This window comes from Elephas maximus, chromosome 1, assembly GCF_024166365.1.
Source record: "Elephas maximus indicus isolate mEleMax1 chromosome 1, mEleMax1 primary haplotype, whole genome shotgun sequence".
Lineage (NCBI taxonomy): Eukaryota > Metazoa > Chordata > Mammalia > Proboscidea > Elephantidae > Elephas > Elephas maximus.
The window spans coordinates 25,552,660-25,579,927 of NC_064819.1; the positions used below are offsets into that span (position 1 = coordinate 25,552,660).

At 39.8% G+C, this 27,268-nt stretch overlaps 1 long non-coding RNA gene across 1 annotated transcript in view; it reads right to left on the reverse strand.

Moving 5' to 3' along the window:
- Window positions 1–1,711: 1,711 nt before the first annotated feature.
- The window catches only part of LOC126073620 (uncharacterized), a 36,102-nt gene continuing 10,545 nt past the window's right edge, over window positions 1,712–27,268 (reverse strand). Inside the window, exons 3-6 of the long non-coding RNA XR_007516796.1 lie at window positions 22,510–22,605; window positions 16,478–16,556; window positions 11,218–11,368; window positions 1,712–1,877 (exon numbers count right to left, since the gene is read on the reverse strand). This is a non-coding gene — a long non-coding RNA (uncharacterized LOC126073620). The remainder of the gene's footprint in view (window positions 1,878–11,217; window positions 11,369–16,477; window positions 16,557–22,509; window positions 22,606–27,268) is intronic.

A 27,268-nucleotide genomic window follows, 5' to 3' on the forward strand; every position in this document is an offset into this window, starting at 1 on the left:
TTGACCAGCTAATGCTTTGACAGATGCAGAAGTGGCACGTGCCTGAGAAATGTACAGGAAGCTGGTATACCCTGAGTGCATCTTCACCTTCGCTATCCTCAGAGACCCAGGGACAGATGGAGCCATACTGGCTCACACCGCATCTTTCTCCAGAAAGTTCCTTTTTTTTTCTCTCTCTCTCTTTCTAACATAACTCTTCCTTGTAAAAGTAACATGATCTCATTGTTTAAAATGGAAACAAGAGAAGACAAAACAATTCATTATCTCCAATAGCTAAGCACCACCTGAGCACTTCAAGCAATCTCCTTGTCATCTTTCCCTTATGCCTTTGAAAACCTAATTGTGTTTTGTTTCTAGCCAATGTTCTGGATATAAAGTAGCATCATTGGAAAAATGCTTAAGTTACATCTGGGGTAATGATAACACTTATTCTCCAAGCCAGACAATTTTGAGAATAAAAGGGAAGTTAATATTAATTGTGAAAATTTTTGAAATCTTTGTTTATCAATCAATAAATTGGTATATAATATTGACATACCTGAAGATAGTACTATTCAAAAACTATTTTCAAAAATAAAATTTACTCTAAAAAAATTTAAGTAACATTTATCCTAAAAACTTTCTGTATATTAGTGACCTGTTCTCAACAACCCAAATGAATGGTTATTTTTTATATATGTTCACAAAACTGACTCATTTTCTTAGTTGTATCCGTCTCTAATATCGTGCCTGTGGTGCTTTCTGAAGAATTTATTTTTTCAATATGATCTTATTATTTTAATTTTCAGACAATTTCCTTGAAATCTTTTTTCAAAGTTGCATTTTACAATTAACAAATTTGAAATTTTTGACATTTTCAATTGAATTGTCTCTCTCTCTTCAGAGCAGCTGAAATACTTGATAAGTTCAGAGCAAAATTTGATGACTGGAAGATGTTCTCGATTCTAAGTTTCATGTAAAAATGTGTAAATATTCCAGCCCAAATATTTTCACAAGGACTGTTTTCTTCCTCTGTTTAAGGTACCTTTCTTCAACAAATTTTTGTACAAGTCAAAAATCATCACATAATTTGTCTTTTTGTTATTCTTTTGAAAGTTTCACCAGATTTACAAACTGCAAAATAAAAGACCTTCCGTATTTTATTTCATTCTAAAACAATATAAATGTATCCAATGTAAACAGAAGCTTCATGAAGTCTCTTTCCACAGTTTGGCATATTCCAAAGCATAGTTAATAATTTCAAAATTAAATCTTATACACAGTTTGAACTTTCATCATTTATTTTGTTTTCTTTATCTCTTGCTTTTGTAGGAATACATTTCAGCAACTTTCATATTTATAAGCTTTATTTTCAATTATTAAAATGCTCTACAAGTTCCAAAACTAAAGTTTTCTGATGTTCCACTCATTAAATACTTAGATTACTAATTCTTAGCTGACTTTGAGTGAATGAGTGCAAGCAAAATGTAAAGGTCTTATATACAAAAAGTCCAATGTTATTGAAAGACACAGATTTATTTACCAAAAAAGAAGTCCTTTAAAGTTCAAATGTTTCAAAAATCAGTGGATGACAAGCAGAGCAAAGAGAAAAATCTCACATCACCGTGCTAAAACATTTTTTTATATTCAACATCAGCTCCCTCACAAAATTTTCTTTCAAAATAGGGTATCTCAATTTATTTAAACTTTTATTGTTATGATTAAACTTAGAAACAATATGTACCTTTTTGACCTTATAAGCAATACTGTAATGAACATGTCTGTGTTGCCTCAGACATAACTACCTTCCTGGGTCATTGCATCCTCATTGTTTCTGCACCATCTTGGAGGTAGCACCAGGCTGAGGGCTGGAGACTCCAACTTTAGACTCCAGCGTACTGTGAATGTGAAAGCAGACTCTTATTTTTATTGTATTTGGGTTGACCCATGCTTAGTTGGATATTTCTCAATAACTGCTAACCCCTCACTTCACACACTTCAATATATTTGGTCCCAAGATTGGGGAAAAGAAGCCTGGTGTCTGATCTTCTTACTTTCATCTTTTTCCTTTCACCAACACTGGAACTGGAAGGAATGGACTTCTCCTTCTTTTTTCTTTCTGTATGAACGGTAGCTTCCTTAAACTAAAAGCTATGATCAAGTTTTTGAAACCTTAAGGGTAAAGTAGGCAATGGAGGAATTTAGAAAACTGTTCTCTCAGTAACAAACCTGGTTTTGAATCTTATTTATTTATTTATTGCTAATTTAATGATTAAAGAATACTCAAAAAATTATTTTTACATTTTCTTAGTTTCATTTTATTTATTTTGTTGTTGTTTTGATTTTTCCAATTCTGCAGGTAAGTGTGCTTGAACTCACAAGAGACACAATCTGACAACTTGATCTAGGGATATAAAATGGCAAGACCTTGAGCAAAACAAGGACTGTAAAATTGTTGTTACTGAGATCAACAGCTTTCCAATTTTACTTTTATTTTAAAGCAGGATTTGGTGACCTGGGCCACTGGCCTGGATATTTGGTAATGTGATAATCTCTTAGATTTGCTTAACTCTTTCAGGTTTCCAAAGTCTTCACTGTTTTTCATACATTATTTTCTTTTCTTTTTTTCTTTAGCTTGACCTTTTTTTTTAATTGTGCTTTAGATAAAAATTTACAGAGTGAATTAGTCTCTCATTAAACAATTAATACACATGTTGTTTTGCGACATTGGTTGCCAACCCCATGAAGCGTCAACACTCTCCCCTTCTCGACCTTGGATTTCCCATTACCAGCTTATAATTTTTATTTTCCATGAACACTAGAAAGTATTATTAATTCCATTTTACAGCCAAACCGAGACCCAGAGAAGTTAAGCGATTTGTTTAAAGTGGATGAAAAGAGCAGAGTAGTATAGTAGAAAATCACCCTGGATTGGAATTCTGACTCTACCACTGACAGGTTCTGTGATTTCAGAGAATTTGTTAATATCTCCAAGTCGTTTCCTTATCTGCCAATCAAAGTTAGTAATGTTCATATCCAGGTTATGATAAAGAATAAAAATCTCAATACCTGTGAAAGACTTTGTGTTCAGAGCTTGGAAAGTACAGTGCAATGAGTATCTTTATTTGGCCTTTCTGGCCCTGAATTTGTTACTCTTCCAAAATGATTGGGCAGCAATCTTGCAAGTGAATGGTCAGTTTAATATCTGCATAATAGGCCTGCAAATCCACCCAATAGGATTGGTCAGTTTATGATCTGCCTAATGGATTGGTTAATTTATGAAAACTATGCCCTGAAATTGACAAGAAGTGTCCATATATAAGCAGCCAATCTCACAGAAGTTTTTGGGGACCTCCTAATCAACAAGAGCTAGAAGAGGATCGTATCCTTTGGATCCCGGGCTCCTTGTGCTGAGAATTTCCTAGACCCAAATAAAAGAGCTATAATACGGCTCAAGGGCTGTAACACTGATGACCAAGAGAGATGGCTGTGGTGGGTAAGTCAGCCCAGGGAGCGGACAGCAATGCAGGCAGTGGCTGCGATGGCCCTTGAAGAAGCTGCAAAGACAACAGACCCAGATGGTGGCAACAGAGTGTAAAGACCTAACACAGCTGAGAGCTGGGAGGAGCAACTGATAGCCAAGACCACCAAGCGACATCACTGAGTTTCCTGTTTGAAAGTTTCCTGATGGATGAGAACAGGGCTTCAGACCAGCTCTTCCCAGTTAAGCCACGGCCAAGGACATGAAACAAGAACAGACCCGATTTTTCAAAATTAGGTGAATCAGAACTATATGTGGAATGGGAAAAATGACAGGTCGAAGCTCTGCTGGAAAGTTAATCTCCTTTTTAGAAAACAAGGCAGTGTTTACGCATTGAATAGCAACCAATTGTCTTGCCCAGAGAATTTTGAGCAGTCAGAAACAGCTGTTTCGACTTTCAAAGATGGTGGCCCACTGAGCTGCAGTGAATGTGTGTCGCTGTCCACAGTACTGACAAAAATCCTATGGCATGCATCAGGCTCCTGAAAGGACTCACTACACCTCTTCTGAGTCTCCCGTTCCAGGACTTGGTCCAGTGATTTTTCCTGTTCTGGTTATCGCTCCTGATCACCCAAATTTTAAAACTTTGGGTCTGTTCTGGTTTCGCTTCATCTGCCATTAACCGAATCAGTTCAAACTGGTCAAGAGCCCTGGGACAGAATGAACATTGGTTGGGGGAAGGGTAAATGCTTCCCCTGTGAGACATAAGTAAGCCTTCTTTTAGACATTGAGGGCCCTGGCTACGACCTCTCTCTAACCTCATCCTTAGCAGATCTTTGTTTCTGTTTACATCCTTCTCTGTTATTAAAGTTGTTACTTCACTTACGTTTTTTCCTTAAGTTCTCTCTGGCCCTTTCAATGAATTATCAATCCCAATAGGAAAGAGTGCCTTAGGAGGAACTGCTGTTGTTGGAAATGGAGAAGTTGGAAACAGAGGTGTATTCAATTTCTGCCTCATAGGAACCAGCTTCGTGCTGATTCTTACATCAGGGTTATCTTTACAGAAGGTAACAGCCAGTTTATTGAATAACAGTCTAGTGCTCTTTCTTTGATTCTACTGATGATTTTTTTTGTTTGTTTGGTTTTAAGTAAATCTTAAATTTAGAACAATGACTTACTGTTTCACATCTCATATGTTAAGGATCAGCAGAGATAAGAGAGAGAAATTTAACCGGAAGGGATTTTACATTTGATTTTTACATTACAAAATAATAGAACAATAAAAAGCAAAATCTGTAGGAACAATATATATTAACCCCTCTATCCACTTACAGAAGAACAGGCATGGAAGGAGAAAAGACCGGCCCTGAGTACTACACGAAGAAAATTGCATTTCCCTTAGAGTTCTGATCTCTGAAATCAGATCCACACAGGATCTGATTCAACACAAAGGCTTTTAACGTATTATCCTCCTCAAATTGGGCCAGAAGAGCCATAGGTTTTACCCAAGAAATGAGGAACCCTGCCAAAATTCCACCAGCCCTGCATGCTTACTGGGCATCTACTAAGTGTCTGGGACTGAGCCAAATGCTCTGGGGGACAAAGTTGAATAAGGCATGGTCATTGCTCTCTACTCTAGTGGCGGAAGCAGGCACACACACCAGTAACTTGATTCTAAGGCAGATGGTGATAAGTGTTATCTTAGATCACTGGAGGAGACAGGTCACACGACTGGAATAGCATGAAGTCAGGCCCGAAGCTGAGGCCATGCTGTTATTTAGAAATGCTATCAGGTTCATCTGCAGCTTTGCAATGGTCCAAGAAACCCTGTACGTTCTTGTCCTGGGTCTGCTGGGTCATAGAATGCTTCCACCCACCTCTCCTGGACTCTACTGTTGAGGCCACTAGAGTTTAAGAGTGTATTAAAACAGATGGAAGGGAGAGGTTTGTTCCACTTAAAAAAAAAAAAAATTCTAGAATGCCTAGCACTATGGAAAAAAGACCTGCTTAAAGACTCCCTTTCTTCATCTCCCAGCATGTCACAAGATGTGCCAAACACCAGAGCCCCCAGTTTTGCAGCCATTCAGGAAGCAAACAAAACCAAAAATGTTTAATTTGTTTATTTTTCAAGGGTAGTTCTTATCTCCTTCAGCTTTGCTTTAGCCGTTTGCATGTTCTGTCTCCCTGACAGGAACGGTGAAGTGTTGGAGGACAGGGCCCCTCCCTCTGACTCACTTCTTTGTCTCCTGTCGCACCTAGCCAAAGCTTTATCATACCAAATAATCAAGTTCAATAGAATTGGATTGAACTTGTTATTTTTTAAGCCCTTCCCCATTTCCCAACTTGGTGGCAACTTTTCCAAAATGCCTTCAAGCTTAGAACTAAAACATAAAGGAAGAAATAAAACTTTTCTTTACTAAATATTGAATCCTGTTGAATGGATTAAAAAAAAAAAAAAGGCTGGGGGGAGGAATTAACTTGCATGAAAAAAGGAAGGAGGACTTGACTAGATGCCCAGAGGCCTAAGCTCCATCCTTGACTCTCTGTGACCTCAGACAAGCTGACCCCTCCTCAGCCTGTTTCTTCAACTATCAAACAAGAAGGCTGAGCAGGTTTATTGCTAAGACTTTTTATTTCAAGGGATCTATCATTAACATTCTGATTGTTCTTTACACTATCTGCAACAATCATAAAACATAATAATTTACAACGCATTTATAGATGCTTTGTTCTATGCTAATATGCATGAAACCGTGACTTAACATTCACGTTCTATGAATTTGCTGACTATATCGAGCAGGAGGCCAGATGAAGCTGAGACAGTCCTTTTTTCTGGCCTTCTCATAAGCAGAGATGACCTCTGGGGCTTACTCTGGCCTAGATCAGATTCCTGTGGTCAATTTCAAACCAAAACCAACTGTTGGTGCTTTGGAATGGACTAGTCTCTGGTGTGAATGAAACTAAGAATCCCACAGATTTGTGCTTCTATGAGTACTGGCCAGACCCACTAACCAGAGTTCAAGGCAGGCTTCTGGCAGAAGATCCTTTCTTCCCTCTTTTTTCTTCTTTACTCAGTCATCACGGCTTACCTCTCCTGTATGTTCATGGCTTCGATCAGTCACCACCTAAGAGTGATGATTACCAAATCAGGAATACTAACCTGAACTGAGATTTCAGCTCATAACCCACTTTCAGACTAACTAATCGACATCTTCATTCTGTGTCCCTCGGGTCTTTGAAGCTCAATGATATTCACACCTAACGTATTGCTTTCCATCATAACAGCACCTCCTCCTAACCTCCCTGGCTCTTTCAACAGTGCCAATATTTTTCTCATTAACAACTTGGCTCAAAACTTCCAGTTCAGTCCTAATTCCTTTTCTTGAATATCCATTGCTAATCAATAGCCAAGTTTAGCAGATTCTCAGGCCTTGTCATTACTTATTTAGTGTGATCATTAAGGTTGTGTGTCAGTATGGATGGGCCATGATTCTCAGTGGTTTGGCAGTTATGATGTAGCTTGGCAGTTGTATGATGATGTGATCACTTCCATGATGAGATCTGATATAATGTGATCACCTCCATGACATAATCTGTTGTGAGTAGCCAATCAGTTGAAAGGGAGTTTCTTGGGGCTGTGGCCTGCATCAAATATAACTGGACTTTCTGGCAAAGCTAGCAGGCTTTCGCTTGCTCTGAATCCTGCAGCTGGCTCCTGTTTATCTAACCTTCAGTTTTTAGGACTTGAGATAGCAGCTTACCTGTTGTCTTGCCTGCCAATCTTGGGATTCATCAATCTTCACAGCCTGTGAGCAAGAGCCTTGCTGTCTGACCTGACAATCTTGGGTCCTTCAGCCCCTGCGGCTACACGAATCAGAAGAAGCCCCTCTCGTAACCCATGGACTTGGAACATTCCAGCCTCTACAACCATGTGAGCCATTTCCTTGATATAAATCTCTCCCTCTCTCTCTCTATGTATATATATATGCTGTACTGGTTTTGCTTCTCTAAAGAACCCAGCCTAAGACACTTATTCTTCTTGTTGTTGTTGTTGGGTGCTGTCGAGCCAGCTCTGACTCACAGCAACTCTATTACAACACAAGGAAACACTACCCAATCCTATGCCACCCTCACAATCATTGTTATTCTTGAGCCCATTGTTGCAGCCACTGTGTCAATCCATCTCATTGAGGGTCTCCCTCTTTTTTGATGATCCTCTACTTTACTAAGCATGATGTTCTTCTCCAGGGACTGATGTCACCTGATAACATGTCCAAAGTATATGAAAAGTAGTCTCGCCATCCATCCTCCTAAGGAGAATTCTGTTTGTACTTCTTCCAAGACAGATTTGTTCTTTCTTTTGGTAGTCTATGGTATGTTTAATATTCTTCAGCAACACCACAATTCAAAGACATCAATTCTTCTTCAGTCTTCCTTATTCATTAGACACTTAAGAATGACCTTAATTTTTAAATCTACACTCACTGACCTCATTCACCGCACACACACTCTAATCATGCCATGACTCTAGTTAGAAACATTCAGAGGCTCTCTATAGTCTACCCCATAGTACACTTTTTAAACACTGGCGTTGAAGGCCTTTCATGATCTGGCATCTCTACTCTTCCAGCTGTATGTCCTGCGACCAAGTGAACTGCGCATTCTCCAAACCTGCACTCATAACACATATTCCTTTGTAATTGTCTTCACTTATTTAGTATGACTTGCTGTCTTATCAAAACATGACTCCATTCTCCAAGGTTCAGTTCAAATGGCCTCTTTCCTGACACATCTTTCTTAAGCCAAATGTGTGTTCTTTATCTTCAGAACCTCACAGGTCCTTTTGCCTTTTTCCTTCTAAGGGCACTTAACCTTACTCTGCCTTATATTGTGGTTAGTTGCATACTTACTATATTTTTTCACAAATAATGCACCCATATAAATAGTGTGCACAAACATATAATGTGTGACATAGCTTGCTTAGGAAAATAGTGAGGGGGGTTGTGCGGTTGGCTATTTGCATGAAAATATGGTATTTGTCATTGCTGTTCTGCTAGACTCTCAGTAACTTGAAGGCAAGATCTGCACTTTATTTGTCAGCATGCTCCATGGTAGATAGGAGTGAGTTGGGCTGAGCCAGAAGCAGAACTACATGAGTCAAGCTAAAACAAAACAGGAGATCAACTGCCAAATGGTTTTGTCAAGCCAACTTCTGAGTTCTGGTTTACTTGTGAAAGCACACTTTCAGAATTGAATTTGTTATACCAGGTTACATGTCAATGAGCATCACTGGGAAGACTGACTTATCAAAGATTTCCATGCAGTTTACATTGAGTGGGGTTGCAGCAGGGAACTGAAAAGAAAAGGTGCAAGAGAGAGCGAGGAAAGACTTCAAGGGCTACCATGTTTTTTTTATGTGTAATATTCTATGATATCAGCTGAGAGGACGACAGTTATAACACAGCTACCTTTCACAGACTTTTGCAGAAATGCTGTTTTTATGACAATCTGAAAATCCCAGAGCTGGGTGAAGTTTTAGAAAAAAGGAAATTTGGAAAAAGGAGGTAGCTGCTTCAAATCACAAATTTTAGTCAGCAGCTGAACCAGGATTGGGACCATTTATCCTGATATCTAGTTTATTCTCATATGTCTTGTTAGCCTTTTTCCAGTCATCTTTTCTACTGACTTAGTCACACAAGAATTCCTAAGACTAGAGTGTCTATATTTAAGTTCATGGAGCAAAGGGGGAAACCCTGGTGGCATAGTGGTTAGGATCTATGGCTGCTAAGCAAAAGGTCAGCAGTTCAAATCCACCAGGTGCTCCTTGGAAATTCTATGGGGCAGTTCTACTCTGTTCTATAGGGTTGCTATGAGTCGGAATCGACTTGATGGCAAAGGGATTTTTTACAGAGCAGTGGGTGACAAATTGGATCTCCAGTGCTCATTCGCTGTCATCAAATCATATGACAGTTATGTGTATGTCTGGTTCCCAGGCTGGGATGGTGAGGTACTGGAGGACAGAGCTCCTTAGCTTACTTTACCTCTGAGAGCACCTTGTAGATGTTTTGCTTTATTTAATTGTTCAAAAAATTTTTTAATTTATCGGTTAAATTTAGTATAAAATTCTCCTTTTCCACAGCTTTTCCTCATGTCCCAACTTTTATTATAGCCACCAAAGGTGCAAGTGATTTGCGCTCGACTGCTGACTAAAAGGTCAGCAGTTCGAACCCACCAACTCCACGGAGAAAAGATGTAGCAGCCTGCTTCTTTAAAGATTACAGCCTTGGAAACACTATGAGGCAGTTCTACTCAGTCCTATAGGGTCACTATGAGTCACAATCGACTCAGCGATAATGGATTTGGTTTTGATTTGGCTAACCTAAAGTTTGGCAGTTCAACCCCCACCCCCTCCAGCAGTACCATGGAAGAAAAGGCCTGGCAGTCTGCATCCATTAAGACTACAGTCAAGAAAACCCTATGGAATAGTTCTACTCCATAACACATGGGGTTGCCATGAGTCAGAATCAACTGGATAGCAACTAACAAGAAGACAGGGTCATTGAGTTGAACTTGCCAGGTGAAATTCCTTTTGTAAAAGATTGAACTTGCTCTTTAGACAGGTCCACACATTCTTAAAGGTCAGTCAACCCCACAGTACAAGCATCTGGCTCTTTCAGTCGGAAACCTAGACTTTTGGATGTGAAGTGAGCACATTGTGCTTAGCCAACCCTCAGTGCAGGGACAGTGTGTGCCCTGGGCCAGACCCTGTCCCTCTACCTCAGCAGCTGCACCCTGAGCAGGAGGACCAGAGACATGGCCACCTGGTGCTTATTCTCTTGTTCCACCTGACAGGAAGATGGTTTAAACTTTCTCCTGCACAATGCACTGGAAGCAGAGGAGGGAAGGAGACCAAAGGAACTGGTCAGGTTGATTTCATCAGCTGAAGCAGCACCTCCTCAGTATTTCTTTGAGAAAAGATATTTGGCAGCTTAAGCAGAGCATGCTCAGGCAGATTCCATTTAACAGGACATCTGAGCAGTCTTCAGTCTCCTTCTTCCCTCCCTTCAACTCCCCCCTTTCTTCTGCCCCCAGGCAAGGTATTTTTGAATTTTTTTTGTGTGTGTGTGAATTGAATGTTAACAGAGAAGATCTACAGATTTAACTTTATTAAACTTGCATTTTTCTTCAATACTGAGTTCTCAGAAACAGAGCTTCAGAAATAAGTATGCAAGATAGGCCCTCCTTTAAAAAAATATTTATGTGTGTGTTTCCAGAGACAAAATAATATGCTTATTATAGAAATTTCAGAAATATATATATACATGTATATATATACATATACACATAAAAACGTGTATATATATGTATAATGGAAACCCTGGTGGTGTGTAGTGGTTAAATGCTATGCCTGCTAACCAAAGAGTCAGCAGTTCCAATCCACGAGGTGCTCCTTGGAAACTCTATGGGGCAGTTCTACTCTGTCCTATGGAGTTGCTAGGAGTCGGAATCGACTGGACAACACTGGGTTTGGTTTTTTTGGTTTTTTATATATATACTGGATTACTTGATATAAACAATTTATAACTTATTACTTAAATATATATCAAAAACATTTTTTCATAATAGTAAATTTTCTCCCACAGCATACTTGGCCACATAGTACTACATTATATGGCTATAGTAAAAATCATTTAGTTCTGCACTGTTGGATGTTTAGGGTTCCTTTCTTTGTCACTATGTACAACACTGATAAATACCTTGTGCAAAATCTTGCTCTGTTGTACATGTCGTTGTTGTCCTTAGTTGCCGAAGAGCCACTAGAATGTGTTCTCTTTCCACTTTGTGAGAGATAACACTGAACTTGAGATTCTCAAACGTAGCCTGTTGGACTGCAGGAGGTTTGGGAAGCTTAGAGAGAGCAAGGAAGAAAAAGCAAAGAACCGCAGCTGTGACTTCCCTCTGTTTATTACAGCACATATTATACCGTTGCCAAAATTCCTCTCTGTTAAACAACCTGCTCCAAGACTCCCTCAGACTTTAATCGATCCACAGTTTCTTTAATGCACTCATCCTTTTAATTATAGCCCTCGAACATTCAGAGACCCAGGTGGATCAGTACTATAGGAGGCATGTCAAGTTTAACCAGTGCAGTTCAATGGGTAAAAGTAATTAAAGGAATTTCATTCTTTACTTTTATCCACAAATGGGCTTTAAAAATAGCCAATCCATAACACTTACCAAATTTTAGCCATTCTTCTTAACCTTGCAAATACTGTAATACCATTCTGCTTAGACCCTTTGTTATGTAGATCCCCTTAGTCTCCTTCTCAGCAAGAAGACTCTTTCCTCATTAGAAGGAAGTAAAATGGAAAGACCCATTGCCATCAAGTCAATTCCAACTCATAGCGATCATAGGACAGAGTGAAACTGCCCCCAGAGTTTCAAAGGAGGGCCTGGTGGATTTGAACTGCTGACCTTTTGGTTAGCAGCTGTAGCTCCTAACCACTATGTCACCAGGGTTTCCAAAATGCAAACAGGAGTAGAGAATTCTATTTGGTGGGCTAGACATGATGAGCTTATTGTTAGTTGTTTTTGCCCAATCACAAATCATTTCTCAAATATTCACTGAAATAGAACAAGCCAGGAACTTTGCTAGTTCCTACAGGGAATGAGAGTTGGAGAAGAAAATCTTTACTATTAAGAATGTTACGAGCTGGTTTAGGAGGTGAGGAACGGTGAACTATCTGACAATAGGATTGGTCTTCCATCAGAGGAAAACAAGGGTTACTGGTGAATGGTGCCCTGTTTCAAAAGGAAAGGAGGAGCAGTCCAGGGTCTTTAATGTCAATGTATTGAACAAGTATGTGCAATGAAAGCAGAGTGAAGGGTGCAAACACTTTTGATATTTAAGCCTAACCTCCAGGAATTTATAGTCCACTTAGTGAAATGATAGATTTATGCATGAAACTGTGAATTAGCAGTTATTAAAGGAATTACATAATGAACAAGTGCCAACATATTTTAAAATAGAACCCACTGCCATTGAGTTGACTCCAACTCATAGTGACCGCATAGGGCTTCTGAGCCTGTAAATCTCCACGGAAGCAGACTGCCACATCTTTCTCCTGAGGAGCCACTGGTGGTTGCGAACCCAACACTTTTAGGTTAGCAGTTGGTCGCTTTAACCACTTCACCACCAGGGCTCCTTTTAAAATAGAAAGAGATCACTTCTTAAGCGGTTGATCAGAGTAGTTAAGCGTTTGGTTGCTAACCAAAAGGTCAGCAGTTCGAATCTACCAGGCACTCCTTGGAAACCCTATGGGGCAGTTCTACTCTGTCCTGTAGGGTTGCTATGGGTCAGAATCGACTCCATGGCAACGGGTTTGATTTTTGGTTTGGGACAGTTCAAATAGAGTTGCTAGTGGAGAGACAACTGGGGTTACAAGGATGATATTGAGGTACCACCACTTAATAAAATGTGCTTGGACTCCATGTGGTCTTCTTATTTCATAATCTTTGGTATCTACTGCGAGCCAGACAACATGTAAAATTCTGGGATACAATAATTCGTTAGTCATAGAGCTACACTCAAGTTACTGCAAGGGGAAGCCAATCACATTTGTATTCTACTTTGCAGGTTACAATCTTTATTCACACATATTCTTTCAAGCTCGATGAAAACTTAGCAGCTCCTGTCCAGAGGCAGGATGAGAAGGCAGGAAGGGACAGAAACTGGTTGAACAGACACAGGGAATCTGGGGTGGAAAGGGAGAGTGTACTGTCACATCATGGGAATTGCAACTAATGTCACAAAACAAAATGTGTATACATTTTTGTATGAGAAATTAACTTGAGCTGTAAGTTTTCTCTTAAAGCACACATACACACACAAAAACACTTAGCAGGGTTAATATCACTATTTCTTATCTTACCCATAAAAACAATACATAACAAAGCAAAACAAACAAACAAAACCCCCTACTTTTTAGGGTTGTCACTTAACCTGGATTACATGAGGCTTCAAAGCATTTTCTTTTCCCCATACTATAGTTTATAAATAGCTACTGCTATAAGAGAATGCTTTGTAGAAATGAGATAAATTTTAGGTCTTTGATGATTCATGATTAATTATTCAGTTTAATAATCATGCTGATCATTTTTATAATTTATTTCTTAGATATTTGTCTTTTCCTTATTTTAGAAATTCATTATTCCAACCATTAGGTAACACATATTTCAGCATCTGGGAATAAACTGTTTGCTTTCTATGACATTTACTAAGAGCCAAGGCGTTGGTTTAGCTCATTATTCAGCGCTGCATAGTTTCTCATGATTTTCATTGAGTTTTGTACTGAACCAATTCATTTTAACTCCTTTTTCAATATTTTATAAGTATAAATTTTAATCTCTTATATCCTACAATTTATTATAATGTATAATACATTGAGTCGTTTTCTGCTAAAATACATTATTATTAATGTCTGATAGAAATGAACTGGCTATGAATATTTTTTAACATTTATATTGAATAGTGAATAAGGTCTATGATTCCAAAAAATCTGGCAATTGCTATAAAATTTAAGGACAGACTGCCATACCACTTGTGGTAGATATTTTTGTTCTGGGCCCTTTTGCACACTGCCCTAGTTACCTGGCTTGTGCCATATAAAAAATACCATAAACGAGTGGCTTTAAAGAATAGAAATTTATTTTCTCACAGTTCTAGAGGCTAAAAGTCCAAACCAGGCTCTCAGCATGTTGATTCCTTCTGTGAGTCTCTTTCCTAGTTTCTGGTGTCTGCCAGCAATCTTTGGTGTCTATCTGCCTTTGTGTGTGTCTCTCTTCTATTCTGGTCTTTTATCATTAAGAAGTGATGAGGTTTAGGATCCATCTTACGCTAGTATGACCTCATTAATATAAAAAAAGAAAAATCCTATTTCCAAACAGGATCACATACACAGGTTCAAGGGCCAGGAATTCAACACATATTTTGGGTTAGGGGGCATAATTCATTACAGAGCACATACCTTGTTGCATTTAATTCTCAAAACAACCCGCTAAGGTTGAATTACCAGGTGGCGCAGATGGTTAGGCATTCCACTACTAACCGCAAGTTTGGTGGTTCGGATCTGGCAATCTGCTTCCAAAAGGTCACAGTCTTGAAAATCCCATGGAGCAGTTCCGCTCTGCACACGTGGGGCTGCCTTGAGTCAGAATTTACTCCATGGTAACTAACAACAATTTTACAAATGAAGGTCCCTGGGTAGAGCAAATGGTTTGCACTTGATTACTAACTTACAGGTTGGCAGTTCAAATCCACCCACAGGCACTGAGGAAGAAAGGCCTGGCAATCTGCTTCCATAAAGATTACAGCCAAGAAAACCTTGTAAAGTAATTCTACCCTGTAACACTTGGGGTCACCATGAGTTGGAATTGATTGGATGGCAACGAGTTTGTTTGTTTTTTATTTTACAGAATAATGAAATGCTCTTAGAAACATTTATAAATTGACCCAAGACCACAAACCCAGCAAGTGGGAAAGCCATGGCACGTCCAGATAAATGACTGTCACCCCAGGATGGAAAAGTGGAAAAACAGGTATCCATGATGTTATTTTCTTGTGTTGCTGAAACTGGTCACTATAACCAATTTGCACATCTAGACTAAAATGTCAAAACATCTCATTATCATCATTCCCTATTTACCAATAGAGTTGGGTCTTCAAACAGCCTTATGAAAAAGGCAATGAGTCCATTGTTATTGTAACAAACTTCATTATTCTTCCTCTTGGATTTGCTTTAACTTGGAAACTGATTGCAGCTGATTTATGCAAATGTGTAGTCTTATCTGAACTATACGTAATCCTCTCCTTCCACCCTCGCCAATTTCTACCCCCACAATGTACTTATTTTCAATGAAAACAGTAGTTCTGACAGAAGGTACTGGAGAAAATCTCTTCTGAAATCAATCATACTGCCGCAAACTTGATAAAATGACACCTTTCTTTTCATAAATGCAAAATCTTCTTGCAAACATTAATTTTAACAATACATCCTCACACAGTACGTAGGACATAAACTAGATAACATGCTCTCTGCCATTTATTGAGCACCCTTTATGTATTACAGGCAATATCTCTTTTAATCTTCACAGTTGAATATCCCCATACAGACAAGGAAAGGAAACAGAGTCTGGGTTGAGAAGTTACTCAAGCAAAGTCACACAGTTAGTCTGTGGTAGAACCTGATATAATTGTCTGATTCTAAAGTCTGTGAACCACTTACTATCTGTAAGACCGCAAAATTTGTTTAATTTTTTCCAATTACAGGTTCCTCACCTTTACATTTTGGTGGGTTTTTCACCTTTACATTTACGCTATTAATAATCGCCCTCCCTACTCCACAGGATGGTTAAGGAGGTAATGAATGAAAGTGAGAATACTTTGCACAAAGTGTAAAACAGGACAGAAACAAACGTTTCTGCCCATCTATCTAATCCATCGTCCTCACAACATGGCCTCTGCTGAGTGAGGCCTTTATTTTTCTTTGAGCCAGAGCTCTACCTTTCAAAGCAGCATTGGAGCTACAATTCAGTTTCAAGCTCACTGTCGGGGTGAACAGCAATGCACAATGAGTCTCTGAGGTTGTGTCTTACAGTCCTGCCCCATCCTGTTCATAATGGCTAATCTTGGAGGAGGTAGAGGTATTGTTCCAGACTAAGGGTGCCTTGTGTTCCCCATACCTTCATTTAACTGAGGACAGTTAACCACACCCTCATATGAGATGGCATTTTAGGGGAACATTCCTTGTACAATTTGAAAATGGTAAGGTAGCTTGGACATTTGGAAAGTGCCCTATAAGAGTCAAAACCTAAATTTTGTGCATGGCTTTGCTACTTACTAGTTGTATGAACTTAGGCTTGTCACCTTTGTGGGCCTCATTCTTCTCATGTATAAAACAAGAAGGATGGAGTATATGATATGCATTTGTTATTAAAAAACCATTTGTTAGAACCTACCATATGGCAATTCATATGTTTGGAGTTGATGCTACTGAGGTGGATGAGTCCATGATTCCTGCTGTGAGGATCCCAATATCTGGTGGGAGAAATAGACATAAATCAATAATAATAACAATTCATTCTAATGATTTCTAAAGGTTCTTCCAGTTGTAAGAGTCAAAATAAATGTCCTTTCCTTGTAATGTGTGTACACACACACACACACACAAACACACTCATATGATAGCAAATTTATCACAGAAAAGTTCAAGCAGAGACAGACACCAAAGAGATAATTGCCAATTAAAGAAGCGCTATCACAGAGGAAGGAGCCTGGGTGGCACAAGCTGTTTGTGATCGGCTGCTCGCCTAAAGGTTAGTGGTTCGAATCCAACCAGTGGCTTCATGGAAGAAATGCTTGGCCATCTGCTTCCATGAAGATTGTAGCCAGGAAAACCCTTGGAGCAGTCCTACTCTCTAACACATGGGGTTGCCCTGAGTTGGGGGTGACTTGATGGCTGCTAACAATAGTAACATCACACACAAATAAGAATGGTAAACATTTTCTTACTTAATTTCATTTGCAATTACTTTGTCCATGGGGAGACACTAACTATAAGAGGTTTATAAAAGCTTTGTTGAAATTAAGTGAACTATAGCAAAAAAAGTTGTTTCCACTTAGTTTTGTAATGACAGGGCCGTTTCTGAAGTCGGCTGGATTCTTATGCAGAGTTCTGCTCTGGAAGGTCTCCAACTATCATAAAAACCCAAAAACCAAACCCACTGCCATTGAGTTGATTCCGACTCATAGCAACCCTATAGGACAGAGTAGAACTGCCCCACAGAGTTTCCAAGGAGCGCCTGGTGGATCCAAAATGCTGACCTTTTGGTTAACAGCTGTAGCACTTAACCACTACGCCACCAGGGTTTCCCTTAAAATGACTTTCCTTGATGATTATTTTCCTGGTGTACAGAAGGAAATTTGAAGATTTTAAGAGAACAATCACATAGGATGTCTTGGTTATCTAATGCTGCTATAACAGAAATACCACAAGTGGATGGCTTTAGCAAAGAGAAATTTATTCTCTCACAGCCTAGGAGGCTAGAATTCCGAATGCAGGGTGACAGCTCCAGTGAAAGTCTTTCTTTCTTCATCAGCTCTTGGGGAATATCCTTGTCATCAATCTTCCCAGGTTGAGAAGCTTCTCAGTGCAGGAAGCCTGGGGCCAAAGGACACGCTATTCCCTGTATCTCTGCTCCTGTCTTTTATATCTCAAAGGAGATTGATTTAAGAACAACCTAATGTTGCAGATTGAGTCCTGACTCATTAACATAACTGCGTCTAATCCTGCCTCATTACCATCATAAAACAAAACCAAACCCATTGCCCTCGTGTGGATTCTGACTCAAAGCAAACCTATAGGGTGGAGTAGAACTGCCCCATATGGTTTCTAAGGAGCACCTTGTGGATTCGAACTGCTGACCTTTTGGTCAGCAGTCGTAGCTCTTAACCATTACACCACCAGGGACTTGATGTCCCCCTATGTCATGGATTGAATTGTGTCCCCCCAAAATGTGTGTCAACTTGGCTAGGCCATGACTCCCAATATTGTATGATAGTCCACCATTTTGTCATCTGATGTGATTTTCCTATGTGTTGTAAATCCTACCTCTATGATGTCACCCTAGTAATGATATTTGCCTTATGTATTATTTGGTATTAATATCATTGTCTTTTGGTTGGTATTTTCATAGTATATCTTTTTCTATTCTTTCAGCTTAACCTCTGTATCTTTATGTTATATGTATACTCTTTAACAGTATTAGGTTAAAAAAAATTTAATATGATAATATTTGAATAATTTAATCCATTAACATTTAATACTTTTACTGATCTACTTGGTTACATTTACTATTTTCTCCTTTCTATTCAGCTTATTATTCTCTACACTTTCTCTCTCCCTTTTTACTCTCTTTTGGAATTATTATTTTTATTATATTTTACTATTTACTGTTTGGAAGAACGGAGCCCTGGTGGTGTAGTGGTTAAGCATTTGGCTGCTAACCAAAAGGTCAGCAGTTTGAATCCACGAGCTGCTCTTTGGAAACCCTATAGGGCTGTTCTACTCTGTTCTATAGAGTTGCTATGAGTCAGAATCAACTCAACAACAATGGGTTTGTTTTGTTTGGAAGAATGTGTTGATTTTCCATTTTTTTAGTAGGCTATGGAAAAATTACAACATGATTAACATACCAAAGTCTACATTTATTTAATACCCTTACTTTCACTCTGAACAACACAAACCCAAAAACCAAACCCACTGCCATCAAGTTGATTACCGACTCACAGTGATCCAATAGGAGAGAGTAGAACTGCCCCTATAGAGTTTCCAAGGAGTGCCTGGTGGATTCCAGCTGCCGGCCTTTTGGTTAGCAGCCGTAGCTTTTAACCACTACACCACCAGGGTTTCCCTGAACAACATAAAGACCTTAAAACATTTCATTTGCCATACTCCTGACTTATATTTTATTGTATTTTTTTTTAACTCTGTGATAATTTATATTTTCTAGGTATGCCCTTTCATGCTACTGTGCCCTGATAAAGACAGAATGCCTAACCATACAACTAGAGCTGCCCATCAAGAATTGGGTTCTGTCAGGCTCACCAAATGATATGGTCAGATAGGCTCAGTAGCAGTCCATCACAAGATGGAGATTTTACCTGTAGTTGGATGTAAGCAGGGCCAGAAGGCATAACCAAGCTACTGGAGTAGGTAGCTGAGATGCTCATGTTATCCACCATTGTTGCACCGGTGCTTTTCCCTCTGTTCATACTTATGGTTGCGTGGGAGTCTCTTATGATCAACTGATAGAAAAAACACTAAATATATTTCATGGATAGCTAGGCTCCATATCTGAATATACACAGAAAATGGAAAGCAGCTTCACCAAAGGCCCATTCAGAGGTGGCCCTGAAAGAGAGTTGTAAGGAGAAATCTTTCAAATAGACAGAGTATGGGTATAATATACTGAGTCATTAATTTTATGTAGAAAGGAAGTGGTCTGAGGTAAGAATATATACAGATCCATGGTTAGTGGTAAATGGTTTGGCTGACTGGTCAGAGTTCTGAAAGGAGAAAGATTGAAAAATGAGGATAAGGAGTTCTGGGGGAGAAACATTTGGACGAACATATGGGAAAGACAAAAGTATAAAGATCTTTGCATTGCATGTTAATTCCCACCAGAGAGTATCTACCACAAAAGAATCAGTAAACAACCAAGTAAATAAAAGAACTAGCCAGTTGATGCCTTTGAATTCTGGTATTGGTAAAAAATATTGAATATACCATGGATTACCAGAAGAACAAACAAGCCTGTCTTGGAAGAAGTACAGCTAGACGAGAATGCTCCTTAGAAGAGAGAATGGTGATTCTTTGTCTCATAATTTGAACATATTACTAGGAGAGACCAGTCCCTGGAGAAGGACATCATGCTTGGTAAAGCGGAGGGTCAGCAAAAAAGAGGAAGACCCTTATCGAGACAGACTGACACAGTGGTTGCAACAATAGGCTCAAACATAGCAACAGTTATGAGGATGGCACAGAACCGGGCAGTGTTTTGTTCTGTTGTATATAGGGTCACTATGAGTTTAACTGACTCAAAGACACCTAAAAATGACAAAGATGATCTTCAGAGGGAGAGGAAATAAATGTGTGAGGCCAGGTACCACGTTGAATTAGAAGTCCATTTCTACAACATAATTTAAATTTGTCTATCTTTTCTATTAGTCTGAATTTCCCCATATTTAATGGGGAAAAGACTTTTCCTATTATCCCTCTGTGAGTTCCCAGTGCCTAACACACAGTATGGCATTTAATAAATATTTGTTTATTGAAATGAAGTGAATGAGTTCTTTAGCTGCTTCTTGCGCTGATATTCTAGGATTCAGTGATTGAAGTAGGGGAGAGGGCTGAAGAAAACTAGATGAGGCTACAAGAGGGGTTGACACAGTGGCTGAACAATGGGCTCAAACATAGCAAGGATTGTGAGGATGGCACAGGACAGGGCAGTGTTTTGCTTTGTTGTATATATGGTCACAATGAGTTGGAACCGTCTCAATGGAACCTAACAGCAACAACAACAAGCCAGTTGATGTCAGCCAGTATCATTTATCACCCTCTGCCATACCTGCCCAGTGGCACAATGGGTTCACGGGAAAAACAAAAGAAAAAAACGGTCTTCACTTTTGAGTGTGTAAGCATGTTTTTTACTTTTTTTGGGAGAGACAATTTTAGGATTTTGGAAAATCAGGCTCTTAGTAGAGAGGCAGAGTAGGCTTGGAGGCAATGGATGGACTCAACAGTATGGTTCCCACTCACCAAGTCTGATGCAACTGCTGCCACTGTTCAATGCCTAACCTTCCAGAAAAGGAGACCAAAGTTGGACCCCAGAGAGAGCATTATCCCTTGAGGAGACAAAGTTGTCACTTGCTGGTAGGTCGATTCCATTGTGCCCTTTCCATCTTGAAAGAGGAAGCAATTTATCTTGGCTGGAATCAACACATGTTCCAGGTACAGGTTTGCCTTTTCTGCAAACACCTAGTTAGTCAGCACCACTAGCCAAGGATGTACAGAGCATTTGATACGCTGACATAGGATCTCAGGTAACATCATCTGGGACCAAGAATTCATCTTTGCAGCAAATGAAGTGCAATAATGGGCACATGACCAATGGGCTTATGACAAACTGCACAACGCCAACACTGTTTGCATAATAGAGTAATAGAATGGCCTTTTTAAGGAACAGTTGATGAGCCAGCTTAGAGATCATACACTTTGAGGTAGGGGTGACATCCTCCAGGAAGCAGTATGAGCCTAAATGAATGACATTATATGGTACGGTCCACAGTAGGTAGATTGTAAGGCTTTAGGAACCAAGGAGTGGAAGTAGAAGTGGCCTCTCTTACCACAACTCCCAGTGACCCATGTGGGGGAATTTGTGCTCTGTGTCTTCACAGTGTTAGTATCTGTAGCAGGGACAGATTACCCAATCAGCAAGATACACATGGGCTTACTTGTGCTTACTTATTAATCTGTAGTGCACAGTTTCTCCTGCTTTGTGGTCAATCCCATGTGAAATTGTGCACTACAGTTACTAAGTAAACACAATTAAGCCTGTGCATATCTTGCTTACTGTAAGCCTGTGTGTACCTTGCTCCCTGGTCTGTAGGCCTAGAGATCTTTATTGTCAGGCAAGGTGCTGATTGAAAGAAATGATAGATGAAGAAGATTCCAATTCCCACCATCTACAGTGACTGAGAGATAGGAAAATTAAAATATTAATAATAGTAACAGCACAGGACATTATGAAAGCACAGAGAAGAGGCTCCCAAGTCAAACAGTTATGTTTTTCCGGTGGGCAGGGATACAGGTAGGGTGGAAAGAGGATTAGAAAAGGCTTCCAGGGAGAGATGATGACTGAAGTCGATTTTGGAGGAAGGAAAGGAGTAAACCCTATAGATGTAGAGGGGAGGGCCATTTAGGCAGAAGGGATTGCATGTGTGAGGACAGATGTATAGAATTCAGGAAGTCCAGTGGTGTTTGAGAGGGAAAGGAATGTGCCAGAAGGTAAGGCTGCAGAGGTAGACAGAAGACAAAGCAGACGTGTTTAATGCCAAGGATGCCTGGAGGCCATAAGAAGTCATCAAAGGGCTTTAATCAGGAGAATGAGGTGATAGGATGTGCAGTGAGCAAAATGAACTGAGAATGCCCATTATTGCGTATCATTTCCTCAACCCAACTGGGAAAGAAAAAGCCTCCTTTTGGCAACAAACCCATATCTTCAAAAGATTTATAGACTTCTGGAGAAATTCCAGTGTAATACTCTTTTAAGTTCAGAAGCAACTGTTCTTCTGAGGGGAAAAAAAATAAAGCAAAACAACATTCTTCACTTTTGAGAGTGTCAGTATGTTTTTTACTTTTTGGGGTAAGAGACAATTTTAGATGTTTGGAAAATCAGGCTCTGATTACAAAAGCAGAGGACGTAATTACCTCAATAATGAGTTGTCTTAGAAACCAGAATTTCCATTACGAGGACAAGAAAAGCTGCAAGAAAGTCCTCCTGAGCTGGAACACTGGGTTTTAGTTCTGCCAAAAAAAAAAAAAAATCATAAATTAGCTCAATCAAGAGCAACTTTTTGCAAGTGACTCTTCTCGGTGGAAAAATAAATAAAAATGAATTGCTAACAGGCACTTGCTAATTTGCCACCAGTTAAAACACCTCCATTTCCCAGGGCCATTAAGGGACATGAGCCTCTGGGTAGCACTTTTTCATTTCCTTTGGGATTTCAGATTTAAAGCCCAGGATGGATTAGAAACCTTGTTCCTTGAATATGTTCTCCTCAACATGAGCCAGCTTCCCTCTGTGCTCACATACCACATTTTTATAAAGCGATCTATCTTTGTGTCTGTCTTAACTTACAGGATTGTGAACGCCCTAGGCATGAGACTTTTCTGTGGGTTGCAAGAAACGTGCCATTTAGAGCCAGGGGGATTTTGAATTTCAACCCTCCCACTTGCTAGTGACCTGAGACAATGGAAGCTCCCTGGGTCTCAGTTTCCTTGTCTGTAAATTGGAGACACAAGGCTTTTGATGAAATGCCCTGTGTTCCTTTAAACAATGGTCCCCAGCCCAAGCTAGACATTAGTATCACCAGGAGAAACTTCTTTAAAAAAAACTTACACCCAGCAGGGCTTCAGTGAGCTCTCTGGGTTTGAACCCCTGCTGAGAACTTGCATTTCTAACAAGTTCCCAGGTGATGCTAACGTTCCACTCCAGATATACTGAATCAGAATCTACATTTTAGTAAAATCCCCAGGTAATTCTTATGTATAATAAATTGTGAGAACCGCTGCTCCACTAGTGGTTCTCAGAATTGGTCCCTAACCAGTAGCATTCGCATCGCTTGAGAACTTGTTAGAAAGGCAAATTTTTAGCAGGGGTTCGAACCGGAATGAACCAATTCAAAGCCTGGTGCTGGTCCCTTAGCAGATATCCTGATTTAATGGGGCAGGGCATTTGTTGTTGTTTTCAGCTCCTCAAGTTACACTACAGTAGTCACAGGTGACAATAGTGGACAACCACTGCCTTAAACAAGCTGTCCCAGCTGTGCACCGCAGAACAAGCGCAGAATCCAATGGCAGCAGGCTCTGTCATGCCCTTCACGTTGACTTAGTTAACAGGTGGTGGAGGTAGGTTAGAGACTCACTTGGAAGATCAGGCTTTCTTTTATCTCTGTCTTTTGGTGGCGTTAGAATGCCCCAGCAGAAGGGGAAAAAGGGAAGCAGAGATTTCACTTTAGCAAAGCGGTATTAAACTGAGGAGCCAGGAGTAGAAACAGCAAGAAAGCAGCCTGATCCCTTTAACTCCAAACGTGGTCGTGGAACACTGGGAACACTACACAGAAGCCGCAGAACAGCTAAACGTCCACCCTTCCTTCTGCAAACAGTGACCCCTGACAAGAGGCTGTGCCTCTTGTTCAGAGGCCTGGAAAAGCATCTCATATTAGGAATGGAAACTAATACCATGTGAGTGTTTTCTAGGAGCTAAGAAATTCTCAAATTTGGCCTCACAGTATTCTGCCTTCCTGTGTCAGTCTACAAAGGGAACTCTGCAGCTCTCTGGGGACTGAGAGGACGTGAAGGTGAAATAGAACCTCTCCTAATAAATGGGGAACATAGTTTTCCTGCTTAGCACACACAGAGATTGCTCAGCCTCTAGACTGCTCTGCGCCAAGTGGTTTCAAGCCTTAGTGTGCATCAGAATTACCTATGGGGCTTATAATTACCATATACAAAGCCACAAAGATGATCTCAATAACATTTAAAAAGGAGAACCTATATACAAAAAGAAAGAATACGACCCTGACACACACCTATCCTGACTTTAAACCAATCAGTATCCCCTTGTTCTGTCTGAACAACTGCCCCTTGATCCATGTAAAGGTTCTTCATGAGCACAATTAAGTGTTCTGGAATTCCCATTCTTTGCAATGTTACCCATAGTTTGTTATGATCCACACAGTCAAATGCCTTTGCATAGTCAATAAAACACAGGTAAACATCCTTCTGGTATTCTCTGCTTTCAGCCAGGATCCATCTGACATCAGCAATGATATCCCTGGTTCCACGTCCTCTTCTGAAACCAGCCTGAATTTCTGGCAGTTTCCTGTTGATATACTGCTGCAGCCGTTTTTGAATGATCTTCAGCAGAATTTTGCTTTGCATGTGATACTAAGGATATTGTTCTATAATTTCCACAACCTTTCTTGGGAATAGACATAAATATGGATCTCTTCCAGTCAGTTGGCCAGGAAGCTGTCTTCCATATTTCTTGGCATAGATGAGTGAGCACCTCCAGCGATGCATCCATTTGTTGAAATAGCTCAACTGATATTCCATCAATTCCTGGAGACTTGTTTTTCGCCAATGCCTTCATAGCAGCTTGGACTTCTTCCTTCAGTACCATCAGTTCCTGCTCATATGCCACCTCCTGAAATGGTTGAATATTGACTAGTTCTTTTTGGTATAATGACTCTGTGTATTCCATCTCCCTTTGATACTTCCTGTGTCATTTAATATTTTCCCCATAGAATCCTTCACTACTGCAACTCAAGGTTTGAATTTTTTCTTCAGTTCTTTCAGCTTAAGACATGCTGAGCGTGTTCTTCCCTTTTGGTTTTCTATCTACATCTCTTTGTATATGTCATTATAATATTTTACTTTTTCTTCTTGAGCCGCCTTTTGAAATCTTCTGTTCAGTTCTTTTACTTCCTCATTTCTTCGTTTTGCTTTAGCGGCTCGACGCTCAAGAGCAAGTTTCAGAGTCTCCTCTGACATCCATCTTGGTCTTTTCTTTCTTTCCTGTCTTTTCAATGACCTCTTGCTTTCTTCATGGATGATGTCATTGATGTCATGCCACAACTCGTCTGGTCTTCGGTCACTAGTGTTCAATGCATCAAATCTATTCTTCGAATGGTCTCTAAATTGAGGTGGGATATACTCAAGGTCATATTTTGGCTCTCATGGACATGATCTGATTTTCTTCAGTTTCAGCTTGAACTTGCATATGAGCAATTGATGGTCTGTTCCACAGTTGGCCCCTGGCCTTGTTCTGACTGATGATATTGAGCTTTTCCATCGTCTCTTTCCACAGATGTAGTCAATCTGATTTCTGTGTGTTCCATCTGGCAAGGTCCATGTGTATAGTTGCCATTTATATTGTTGAAAGAAGGTATTTGCAATGAAGAAGTCGTTGGTCTTGCAAAATTCTATCATTCGATCTCCAGCATTGTTTGTATCACCAAGACCATATTTTCCAACTACTGATCCTTCTTCTTTGTTTCCAACTTTCGCATTCCAACCGCCAGTAATTATCAATGCATCTTGATTATATGTTTGATCAATTTCAGACTGTAGCAGCTGATAAAAATCTTCTCTTTCTTCATCTTTGGCCCTAGTGGTTGGTGCATAAATTTGAATAATAGTCAAATTAACTGGTCTTCCTTGTAGGCATATGGATATTATCCTATCACTGACAGCGTTGTACTTCAGGATAGATCTTGAAAGGTTCTTTTTGACGATGAATGCAACACCATTCCTCTTCGAGTTGTCATTCCCAGCATAGTAGACTATATGATTGTCGGATTCAAAATGGCCAATACCAGTCCATTTCAGCTCACTAATGCCTAGGATATCGATGTTTATGCGTTCCATTTCATTTTTGACGATTTCCAATTTTCCTAGATTCATACTTCGTACATTCCAGGTTCTGATTATTAATGGATGTTTGCAGCTGTTTCTTCTCATTTTGAGTCATGCCACATCAGCAAATGAAGGTCCTGGAAGCTTTGTTCCGTCCACATCATTGAGGTCGACTCTATGTTGCAGAGGCAGCTCTTCCCCAGTCATCTTTTTAGTGCCTTCCAACCTGGGGGGCTCATCTTCCAGCACTATATCAGACAATGTTCCACTGCTATTCAAAAGGTTTTCACTGGCTAATTCTTTTCAGAAGTAGACTGCTGGGTCCTTCTTCCTAGTCTGTCTTAGTCTGGAAGCTCAGCTGAAACCTGTCTTCCATGGGTGACCCTGCTTGTATCTGAATACTGGTGGCATAGCTTCTAGCATCACAGCAACACACAAGCCCCCACAGTATGACAAACTGACAGACACGTGTGTTTTATTGATTATGCAAAGGCATTTGACTGTGTGGATCATAACAAACTATGGATAACACTGGGAAGAATGGGAATTCCAGAACACTTAATTGTGCTCATGAGGAACCTTTACATAGATCAAGAGGCAGATGTTCTGACAGAACAAGGGGATACTGATTGGTTTGCATCAGGGTTGTATTTTTATTTAATCTGTATGCTGAACAAATAATACAAGAAGCTGGACTATATGAAGAAGAACGGGGCATCAAGATTGAAGGAAGACTCATTAACGATCTGCGTTATGCAGATGACACAACCTTGCTTGCTGAAAATGAAGAGGACTTGAAGCACTTACTAATGAAGATCAAAGACCACAGCCTTCAGTATGGTTTGCACCTTAACATAAAGAAAACAAAAATCCTCACAAGTGGACCAATGAGCAACATCATGATAAACAGAGAAAAGATTGAAGTTGTCAAGGATTTCATTTTACTTGGATCCACAATCAACAGCCATGGAAGCAGCAGTCAAGAAATCAAAACAGGTATTGCATTGGGCAAATCTGCTGCAAAAGACCTCTTCAAAGTGTTGAAGAG